General features: G+C 40.9%; 1 long non-coding RNA gene across 1 annotated transcript; it reads right to left on the bottom strand.

Moving 5' to 3' along the window:
• Positions 1–379: 379 nt before the first annotated feature.
• LOC123986395 lies at positions 380–2,700 on the bottom strand. Its single transcript, XR_006828872.1, has 3 exons — positions 1,748–2,700; positions 967–1,551; positions 380–542 (listed from the first exon to the last, which is right to left on the bottom strand). It is a non-coding gene; the product is annotated as an uncharacterized LOC123986395 (long non-coding RNA).
• Positions 2,701–12,205: the final 9,505 nt, after the last annotated feature.

Raw genomic sequence — 12,205 nt, 5'->3', positions numbered from 1 at the left:
CTGTGACTTTTCTTACTGTTAAAAATTAATTATAATCAAGGCTATTAAGAGGGCTGGCAGTATCAGCACCTAAAAGAACACTTTGAAGTCATAATACACCACTTTATCATATTAACATCTATTATTTTTAATAATTTATTCACATACCTTTATTGCACTGCCGAAATTGGCAACAGCTAATGAAAAGTTTTGTGTCATGTCATCGCTATTATAAATATGTATACAGGAGATACATGGGGGGGGGGGGGGGGGGGGGGGGGGGTAACAGGGACATTGGCATAGTATAAAGCAATCCAGCAATACCTCTGCACTTATTATCACGTTTTAAAGCTCAAAGTCAAGCTGAAATTTGTATGTTAAATTTGTTTGACTTTTTGTAAAAGGAAATATAAACTAAAATGATATTAGGGGAGACTGGGTATGGTTGTAAAAACAACACCAATTCCACCAATTAGAAAAGATAGGAGGTATGTGATCATTTCAGTATTTACCTACTTCCTGGCATGGTGTTTGTCAAGGCTGGAAACAGTTACATTCAGAATCTATAGAGGAAAAAAAATTATTTTGAGGTAAGAGAGTACTTTTTTTAACCAAGACTATTGTTTACTACTTTTGTATAGTATACTATTGCAGATAAGATAGTTTGACTTATATTAGATTGAAATGTAGTTTCTTAGGCAACATGTGATGCATTTTTTCCTTTGTAATTACAGACCACTATGCTAATACAGCAAGCTCAACGCGTTCTCATCTCAGTGCGCTTTCAGACAGCGTGACAAAGCGTAATTATTTGATGTTAAAGGTACCCCATCCCTATGAAATGCCACAGTTTGCTACGTCGCAGTAACAAGGAGGCTAACCCTGCTAACACCAGAGCGAGGCAAAATGCAGCTATCTGATCCTAGCCTGCATTCCCAGCGCGCTTATGTGAACCCGCGCTTAAGTGAACCCGCGCTGCTAACTCACCGGCAGTGTTTTCGTGCCACACAGACATACACGCTACGCTGCCGACAACTGCTCCAACGAGAGGTGGCAGCGCATCACGGTGTAACCGTGGTAGCAGCGGCCTAGCCTGCAATTGCCAGAGAGATGCTGCCACTAGCCACGTCTCTCCCGTCATAGCGAGGCAGAGAAGATCCGTCGTTGCCTCTGCGAGCGTCTCACTGCGCCATTTGGCAGCAGAGGGGACACAATCTCTCCCACTGTGGCCAAGAGCTGTGGAGAGGAAAGCTTCCCGGCTCAGACAGACAACTCTTCTTCAAGCGGTCCGCAAGCTCCAGCTGGGAACTGCTGTGACTGCGCTGTCAGTGATGCAGCTGCTGGGGCTTATGGCAGCAGCCCATCCAGTGGTTACCCTGGGCCTGCTACACAGCCGTCAGTCATCTTGGTAGCCCCCAGATCGGCGGGGTAGTACGCAGAGGTGACGCGGCTGGCAGTGACGGAGCCCTGGCCTGTGCCTCAGGTCTGGGGGGCTCTGTCACAGGAGTCAGGCGCCATAGGCACGCTGCCGGTGCTCGGCCAACCTCTCCAGATTAGGCTCCTGAAAGGGAGCTAAGAAAGGAAATGCAAATGTATGTGGCATCAGATGTTTCTCTGTCTCTTGATTGGTCTATGTTAAGACAACCCTTTGTTTAGGAATAAAAACCCTGTGACCAGTGTTAATTTCTCACAAGTTAATTACAGTGAAATCCTAAAAATCAGCAACTTATAATGTATTTCTCACAGAGGGTAACATGCAAATACATACACGGTGATTTTTCCCACTGGGTGGATGAAGCACGATCTGCTGGCATTTCCTCACGTCTGGGTCATTCCAGCCTACTGTATCTGTTTCTCCTGGGGTTTCCCAAAGCAGTTTTTCCAGGTGAGCTTTCCCAAGTTACTTAGTATGTGGAAATCGTATGTACCAGCAGTACATACGATTTCCACATACTCGGGACACACTGAATGAAACAAACCAAGGTTTTTACGCAATGGCTGCTTTCCCTCCCGACTGTCCATGGTGGAAACCTTTAAAACATGCAGAATCCTCATTTTAACACTGCACTCCATTGTGTAGGAAGGTGGTGGTGGGGGGGTCTAGCTAGTTCGATCACTCCCTTTCATGGGTCCAGTTATGAACCTTAGCAGTCCATATGATACCATGTGATTCGAATCATAGCATCCAAGCTGAGTCACACAGTAACCGATGGAAAGCTTGAAACTCAAATGGGGACATCAATGGCTCAGAACGTCAGCCCCATAGCTGGTTAACTGCTTGCATGGCTGTTCAATCAATCAAATAATAGTACTGATGTCAGTCAGAGCCAAAAATTCATGCAGGGTGTTGATTCAACTCTGTGGTTGTATTGGAATACATTATCACAGAAGGTGTTGCTAATGGTTTGCCTTCTACATACTACATCTCAGTCTCCATTATTCTTTCCTTCTCCCTCTCACTTGCTATTATATCCCCCTCAAACTGCACTACAAACTGCCCAGTTATCATGTTTTAAAATCTCCAGTTCCATAAAGGTGAATCACTCATTGACAGTGCAATTTCAATGCAACTTTTAAGAAAATCCACTGCACTGGAAACAAGTAAAATCTTCTCACCCCACTGACACTCTTTTATTAGTTTTTAAAGACAACGAGTTCGATTTTAGTGCTGACTGCACATATTTGTGCCGTGTATGTACTCTCTCCTCAGTTCCACCACTTGTCTCCTTTCCACACTCTATCACTTTTACTCCCTGCCAATCTTGCCTCCCTCACCACCACCACCTTCATTGCCTGCCTGCCCACCCCCCTCTGTGTCCACCCCCCACCGTGCTGCACCACTTTCTCCCTGCAACATTTGTCTCTCATTTGGAATGAAGAGGAAATGCCTCCCTGCGGGCTCACAAGTGGCCCATCCTGAGGGCTGGCTGAGATTGATGCCTGTGATCCAGCTGTGCTGATTTACTCCCCGCACCCACAGGGGAGTGGGAGATTTTACTGTGCTCTGCTGGAGAGGACGAGAGGCAGACAGACAAAATGAGCAAGAGAGTTAAAGAAAGAGCGACAGAGAGACAGATGTCATGTGGTAGATGAAGCTCTGTGGGCCCTCTATTAGCACTCCATCTTCTAGTCCCAGGCCACGCCTTTAATTACTTCTGCTGCAAGTGCTGCATTTGATGATCACCATTTACTTTTCTGTAATTGTTGCTGGGTCAAAACATATCTGGACGCAAACATATTCATGATACACATATAGGACTAATGTAATGTAAAAGTGAAAATCATTATCAGTGTTCCAAGTTGAGAGAATAGGTAGAAAACAAAACAGTGTTTGAGTTACAATTCAGACATTATATTCTCATTCAATAAGAGAAAAAGATTTCTCGGCTGACCAGTCCCCCTGTGGAAAACAAAAAAATCTATAGTTGTTATCTAAACATTGATTCTAACATTATCCTCTTGAGGTCATCTGTATTCACCCAACAGGGACTGGTGCCCTACATTTACCTTGTCTCAATGTTGGCTCTTTGGCCCATCCACAGTCATCAGCTTCAAATTGAATGTGGTGATTGATCACAGTTAATGGACGAATGATAACTCTCAGCAGCTGACATCATACTGCAAGTGACCAGTTTCAGTGTGACACAGTATTGTCCAAATTAAAAGTCCCAATATGTTCTAGATAATAAGAGGTGATTCTAGATTGCTTTGCTGTCACCTTGAAAGGAATGTCTTAGGTTTAGATTTTATTGCAAAAGATGAGATTGTAAACTGTGCTTCAAAATCCCAAGACGAAACTTGCTGAAGATGAATTACTTATTTACCGTAAATGACTTTAAATAAAATGTGTATCAATATGTGTAATAATATTGGTATCATATTTATTTATTGTTTGCTTTGCAATTTTAGCATGAATGTTAAATGTAGATTAATCTTTCCATCTTGGTAGGAAAATGAAAGAAAGGCTTTGTTTTGAGCATTTATTGACACTTTTAATCTTGCTGTCTGCCACAGCATAGTCTCGCTGGTTGCAAAGAAAATGTACCTTTCCCTTTGAGAGTTTTACTCCAGTGAGTTTTATGCACTGAATTTATGGTTTTAGAAAAATAAGCTGACAGCACACTACCTGCCCTGCCCATTTCAACTTTAACAAGATAGATGCTGACACTGATAGAGTTCCTTTGGAGGCAAGGTTGCACACAAATACTCAGTTGTGTGTTTACATGTAAACTGTATTTGCATGTGCATTGCCTGCCCATTTGCATTTCTAGACTTCCATGGCAATGCCTTTGCTCTTTAATTCAGTAAACACAGAGATCTGTAATCGCTTTCATGACCTTTTAGGAGGACCCATTGGCTTATCTGTGGCTCTGGAGGCATTGATTAGGTGGCAAAAGGAACAAATGACTTGCTGGGACTTGCTGTGTGCGGTCCTTACAAGGCAAACACACCCTCCCACATCCTCAGGCCTACAGTTGGCAGCAACTCTGCTATGTCCCTTGTGTATCTTGGAAGGGTTTAGTGCCAGTGTCTGATGAGATGAAGCTGTATCGAACTATTTCCAGAAGACTTTGTCCATGAATTTAGCACAATGTTTTTAGACAATATCAGTGTTGGGTGTTTTACCTCCAACATGATCATGTGTGTAGTAGCTGTCCAACTGATAAAGCCCCATTAATCAAATACATACATTAACATACACATACTGTATGTGCATAGAAAATGCACTTTCACATGCACTCACACAATAAATATACAAAAGTATACTGTATGGGTAGTAGAAACACACCTGTTGTCCATAGTTCCTTCCAAAATTTCCTACGGACATCCAGAGCGGTTATACCAGACATTTTAATCTCCTTCAAAGAACTGACAGAGTCAAGATATCCTTTACAGATAATTGCAATGTCATAATAGGCTCTGAGAAAATAGTATTTGTTCTCTAAAAGACAGCAGATTGAATTGTTTTACCAGGCTGGCTTTGCTACTATAAACAATTTTCCAATTTCCATGTTAAATTGCACCAGTAAGACAGAGAAACAGAAAATGACACACATAAATAGTACAAGCACACAGATATGTGTTTGTTTAAGATTATAAATCACTGAAAATAAAATAAGAAACGCATTGCTTTGTACATTCAGTAGAGGCATGTACTGTGCGCAGAGTATGGTGCAGACAAGTCACAAAGCAATTTCATAGATCACTCAAAGGCTGAGGCCAAACCTGAATAAATGTATACATATTCAGTGGTTAGTCATTATCAATTAATTAGCTGTTGCCTTCTAAAAAAAAATAAATTCACATTAATTAAATGGAGTTTTTAAATTATCCTTAAAATGAACATGTCATCTCATTATTCACATCTTCCAACATATTATCTTTAAATGAATTAATTTCCTAATGGATTTTCAATTGCATTTTTAAAGTATAAAGTATATATTTCTGTCATAATCTGAATGAATCTGACAATTTATCTGCTTTCTGCTCTATTCACAGTTAAAGTGGAAGCAGTAAAATGCTTCAATCAATTAACTGATTATAATTAACCAATAAAAGTGTATAATTATTTCTGCATGTGGAAACAGAGTGGCAGGTAAAACTGTACAGCGACGGATAAATTAGTTGCCCTTTCCAAAGTGTCAGCAACAGTGTGACATTTGCAGCACCAGTAGAGGGCATTAGCAGGACAATGGAGTGGAGACTGAATGCAGCTGGACAGCTGACTTAAACATTCACTTCCCTTCACTTCAAAGAGGGACACAAAAGAAGGGTTTGCAATGTGTGCGTTTGTGTTTAAAATGATACAAAGCAAATTTGATCATGAATCATGCCATACAAAGATTGAAATCATCTGTAGTGTTTAATACATTAAGGGCCCGATATACTAACATCCACAATAAAGAGTACTACATTGCTGTGCATTCTAAAATATTGCACAATTTTAGTACCTGTTATGGGTGATTTACTAAGAATTATTGCATAGATGACAACAGAAGCAAACACAATGAAGGTGGGATTATTTAAATGAGGCTTTCGCGTGTTTTAATGGTTGCTGCCATGGAGAGTCGGGAGGGAAAGCGTTCGTTCAGTGCGTCCCGAGTATGTAGAAATTGTATGTACCTGCCCATCCTGCCTGAGATTGCAAGTAACTTGGGACAGCACACCTGGATAAACTGCTTTGAGAAACGCCAGTAGAAACAGCTACAGTATGCTGGAATGATCCAGACGCGAGGAAATGTCAGCAGATTGTGCTTCATCCAGCCAGAGGGAACAACCACCAACCGTCCGCACTGTGCCCGGTCACTCCACAATCTCCTGTCCCTGGCCCTGCACACACCCTCTCCGATACCTACAATGGGTTGTGTCGCTACATTACAACTGGCGCGCTGTGAACAGTTGGTGATCATTCCCTCTGGCTGGATGTTTTTTACGCGTGATCCGTGCATTACTGCAGATGGGGGCTCTCTGCAGCACCACACAACTTTCTAAACTCTTCCAACTCACGGAGAAAGTTGGAAGAAAACAAAATTTGCTTTATTGGCATAAACGTTAATACAACAGGATTGCCAAAGCTAAAGGAAAATACAAAAAAAATCTATTCATATAGTTCATCGAATAAATAAAATAAAATAATTGTATTTCTATATATTGGATATAGAATAATATTATCTAATATTGTTAATTTCTCTATGTTTTCTTTCATTACGGCTGTGTCTCCTTCTGGCAACAATAACAGCGGCCATCTCTGCGCAACACTTGGCAGTTTGCACCTTCCTTTCAAACGTATTAAATACAGAGGCCGTTGCGCTCACGTGAAATTGCGTTTAGGCCTGGTAGATCACATTGCTTGTGGTAAATAAATGTATTTGCATGTAACGCCCCAAACTGCATATTCATTAATGCAAAAGTACTAAATGAACAACAGGTGCTATCTTGCGCTTTTGAAAGACGTCACTCTGCGTGCACACCGTTAGTACAACAGCTTACATGCTAATTTGCTGGTGATATCAAGTTTGCACACGTTTTTACTCACGCAAACCTTTAGTAGGCCCTAAGTATACTATCCCTGCCTAGATTGGTCTGTACTGCAACACTAACCAGTTAGCATCTGAGTTTTGCACATTTTTTGTTTAATTATGTAAAAAAAAAAAAAAATCCATCAACCGCTTATCCTGTGTACAGGGTCGCGAGGGGCTGGAGCCAATCCCAGCTTACATTGGGCGAAAGGCGGGTACACCCTGGACAGGTCGCCAGTCCATCGCAGGGCCAAACATAGACAAACAACCAGTCACACTCACATTAAATTTTGGAGACACCAATTAACCTAGCCGGCATGTCTTTGGACGGTGGGAGGAAGCCGGAGTACCCGGAGAGAACCCACACGGACACGGGGAGAACATGCAAATTCCACACAGAAAGACCGGGGGCGACCGGGGTTTGAACCCACAACCTTCTTGCTGTTAGGCGACAATGCTAACCACTGCATCACCGCGCCGTCAAAAATAAAATAAATTGTTTTATTTCTTTAAAAAAAAAAAGAAAACTACCAGAATCGATGGATAATTGCCCATGAATAATGCAATTCAAAGTTGCATTCAGTTGTAAATAAAGTCTATTTTAAATATCTATACATATACCACCAATATTGGATGGAGGTGTTCCCATTCAACCCAACTTAATGTAATTGCACACAAAAGCACACATATTCTGTGACAGTGCAATCATAACACAAGATGCAGACAAGAAGGCGGAGATATCCTGTGGAGAGCCATTAGGAGCGCTGTAAACATGTCCTTCAGTTATGGATTCATTCATATCCACTCATATAACTCTCTCCCAAACTGCTTTCCTGAACCATTAATGAACTTCTTGACATGTGGTTTAGGCTGCTTAGCAACTCTTTAATCTGCTTCTGCCGCCCCCACTTTATGGGGTAAGGAAAATCAAATAAACAGATGGTAATCTTACTAAATTAGAGCACAGGCAACTCTTCCAAGCATTAAGTACCGCATCATCTATCACATGTTTGAGACTGTTTCCCCTCATGCTTCTTATTTATTTATATTCTTCAGAAGGAAAGCTCTTGTTTGTGTTTGCAGTTGCACTGCAGTTGTATTTCTGCTTCATGTGTAACCTGACATAATGGTGTGGAATACATTTTAACCCTTACATGGTTTCTGTATCACGGTGGATACAGTAATTTGACAGGCTCTGGGGGGAACGGCATTAAGTGGGTGCTTGTTATATCATGACAAACACTGAAGGGGGGATGGGTCAAGTACTCAGGTCACGTCACTTCATGCCAGCTTTCAAAACTATACTCATCATTTGTATCAATATCCATAATGGCAGTGTACATCGACAAAGACACTGGCCATGTGGTAAGTGTTGTCATTTTTTCATGTTTATTATTTGTTGAGGACATTTTGTTACATTTTCACAACTTTGCTAATCAGGCATTGAAACTCTGTATCCTGGAGGATAAGTTGCCCAGATAAGAGTATAAAACACTGATAATTCATGCTCAGATATACTGCTGTTTTGAGGCCTATAATCTACAGTTAATCTATAATATAAAGGTGTGAAATATTAACGATTATTCCCCTCAAATAATCACACCTTATGGCTGTGGAGGGGTTTGTGTGTCCCTGTGATCCTGGGAGCTGTGTTCCCCGGGGCAGTAGCCCATGGTAGGGTCTCCCAAAGCAAGTTAGTTCCAGGGGAGGTGCCAGACTATGAAGTATTCTTGGACCCTATATAAATTGGCCAAAAAGGAGCTGCAACACCTGGAAAATGGCGGGGCTACCTTGCAAGCTGAGTGGTAGAGTTCTTTCCTTGATTCCTTCTTTCCTTCCTTGATTCCTACATTAATTCCTTGATTCCTTCCTTCCTTGATTCCTTCCGTCCTTGGTTCCTCGATTACTTCCTTGATTCTTTCCTTCCTTTGTTTCTCGATTCCTTGATTACTTCCTTGATTCCCTGCTTCTTTCCTTCCTTGATTCCTTCAGTACTTCTTTGTTTCCTTCCATCCTTCCTTCCTTTGTTTCTCGATTTTTTTGATAACTTCCTTGATTACTTTGTTGATTCCTGGCTTCCTTCCTTCCTTGATTCCTTCAATACTTCCTTGATTCCTGCCTTCCTTCAATCCTTCCTTCCTACATTCATGCCTTACTTCTTTCCTTGATTCCTTCTGTCCTTCCTTCCTTGATTCCTTCCTTCCTTTATTCGTTGATTCCTTGATTACTTCCTTGATTACTTTGTTGATTCACGGCTTCCTTCCTTCCTTGATTCCTTCGATACTTCCTTGATTCCTTTCCCCCTTCCTTGATTCCTCCCTTTCTTCAAGACTCCATTGATTCCCGACTTCCACCCTTCCTTCCTTGATTCTTTCCTTCCTTCATTCCTTCCTTCAATCCTTCCTTCATTCATTCCTTCCGTTCTTCCTTCCTTTATTCCTTGATTACTTCCTTGATTACCTCCTCGATTTCTTCATTGATTCCTTCCTTCCTACCTTCATTCTTTCTTTTCTTTCTTGATTCCTTGATTACTTCGTTGCTTCCCTGCTTCATTCCTGCCTTGCCTCCTTCAATACTTTGTTAATTCCTTCCTCCCTTCCTTTATTCCTTCCTTCTATCCTTCCTTCATTCTTTGATCCCTTCCTTGATTCCTTCCTTGATTACTTGATTCCTCCATTTCTTCCCTTCCTTGATTCTTTCCTTCCTTGAACACTTCCTTCCTTCATTCATTCCATCCTTCCTTCATTCCTTCCTACCTTCCTTCATTGATTCCTTTGTTCATTTTTTCTTTCCTCGATTCCTTCCTTCCTTCCTTGATTCCTCCTTTGATTCCTCAATTCTTTCCTTGATTACTTCCTCGATTCCTTCCTCACTTCATTGTTTCCTTGATTAATTTCTTCCTTTAATACTTCCTTGATTCCCTCCTTCCATCCTTCCTTGAATACTTCCTTCCTTTCTTCATTCCATCCATCCTTCCTTCTTTGATTCCTTCTTTGAATACTTCCTTCCTTCCTTGATTCCCTGCTTCCTTCCTTCCTTCATTCCTTCCTTTTTTTCTTGATTCTTTCTGTCCCACATTCCTTTATTACTTCTTTGATTCCCTGCTTCCTTCCTTCCTTGGTTCCTTCAATACTTCGTTGATTCCTTCCTCCCTTCCTTTATTCCTTCCTTCTATCCTTCCTTCATTTTTTGATCCCTTCCTTGATTCCTTCTTTGATTACTTGATTCTTTTCTTCCTTCAATACTTCCTTGATTCCCTCATTCCTTCCTTCAATACTTCCTTCCTTCATTGATTCCGTCATTGCTTTCTACCTTCCTTCATTGATTACTTCCTTCCTTCATTCCTTCCTTCTTTCCTTGATTCCTTCCTTCAATCCTTCCTTTTTTGATTCCTTGATTCCTTCCTTCAATACTTCCATGATTCCTTCATTCAATACTTCCTTCCTTCCTTGATTCCATCCTTCCTTCCTTCAATCCTTAAATCTTTACTTGATTCTTTCCATCCTTCCTTGCTTTATTCCTTGATTACTTCCTTCCTTCCTTCATTCATTACTTCCTTCTTTCCTTGATTCCTTCCATTCTTCCTTTCTTTATTACTTCATTGATTCCCTGCTTCATTCCTCCCTTGGTTCCTTCGTTGATTCCTTCCTTCCTTCATTCATTCCTTCTATCCTTCCTTTATTATAATAATAATAATAATAATAATCATCTTTATTTGTAGAGCACTTTTCAAAAACAAGTTACAAAGTGCTTCAACAAGTGCAAAGACAACAATACAATACCCAAAAGACAACAATACAAGCAAGAAAACATTGAAAAGACCAAAATACAGGTTTAAGATAAATATAAAATAAGTAAAATAGAATAAAATAAAAGGGATAAAATAAAGTCAAATAAGATCGGGAAAGGCTCTCCTATAAAAGTATGTTTTAAGAAGGGACTTAAAAGAGTTGACTGACTCAGCCGACCTGATTTCCTCGGGCAGGCTGTTCCAGAGCCTTGGGGCCCTGACTGCAAACGCTCTGTCTCCTTAAGTTTTCGGTCGAGACTCTGGAACAGACAACAGACCTCTGCCCGAGGATCTCAAGGTACGTGCTGGTGCGTATGAGACTAAAAGGTCAGAAATATAACAAGGCGAGAGGCCATGAAGAGCTTTAAAAATGATCAATAAAATTTTAAAGTCAATTCTAAAATACACTGGGAGCCAGTGTAATGAAGCTAAAATAGCGGTGATATGGTCATATTTCTTTGTTCTGGTTAAAAGTCTGGCAGCTGAGTTCTGGACAGTCTGGTGTCGATCAGTAGATTTTTGGGTTAAACAAGTGAAAAGGCTGTTGCAATAATCCAGGTGTGATGAGATGAAGGCGTGTAAAAATTTTTTAATTTCACAAAGGCAGTTGTTAACTCAGCATTCCAGGATCTCTGGTTCTGACGGGCAAGTACATTTGTGTGTCATCAGCATAAATATGAAAAGAAATATCATGTTTATGGATAATATGTCCAAGGGGAAGCAGATAGGAGGAAAACAAAATGGGTCCTAAGACCGACCCCTGAGGCACACCATATTTAACTGGGCAGAACAAAGAGACATAGTTGTTTACAGACACGCAAAACTTCCTATTTGACAGTGTAGTGAACAACGGTGTGGATTTGTGCATTTTTCATAGAATAAATTTGGAGCTACCCTAAATTCCTTTCTTCTCCCCAGAGAAGAAGGGGAGTGGTCAAAGTTGCTTTCTCTAAGTGCTATCCCGACCATAAAACTGGCACCTTTTTGATTCCGAAGCTGATAACGCGGGGCCTGACTGTTAAACTGACAAAGAGACACGCACCAGCCATTGGCATCTCCCTGAACAGCCTATCAAAACTGGCCCCCCCACACACGTTTCCGTGGCAACTGACCTTATTCTTTGTTTTATTACCACATCAAAAAGGAAAACCCCTGTCTCACCTAAGTGTGACATGGTCCAGACACTGAACTTTGGATGACAGAGGACTGCAGTCTCCAAATACTCAAAGCATTTAATTAAGTTAATTAAATCTTTAGTTGCCTGAATACGTTTGCCTCTATTTGAGTAGTTATGTTGACTGTTCAATGCAATTCAATTCAATTTTATTTATAGAGCGCCAAATCACAACAACAGTTATCTCACAGCGCTTTTCATAAAAGAGCAGGTCTAGACCGTACTCTGTGATGATATTTACAG

The sequence above is a fragment of the Micropterus dolomieu genome, linkage group LG17, assembly GCF_021292245.1.
Source record: "Micropterus dolomieu isolate WLL.071019.BEF.003 ecotype Adirondacks linkage group LG17, ASM2129224v1, whole genome shotgun sequence".
NCBI classification, from domain to species: domain Eukaryota; kingdom Metazoa; phylum Chordata; class Actinopteri; order Centrarchiformes; family Centrarchidae; genus Micropterus; species Micropterus dolomieu.
This window is presented reverse-complemented; position numbering and strand designations above follow the sequence as displayed.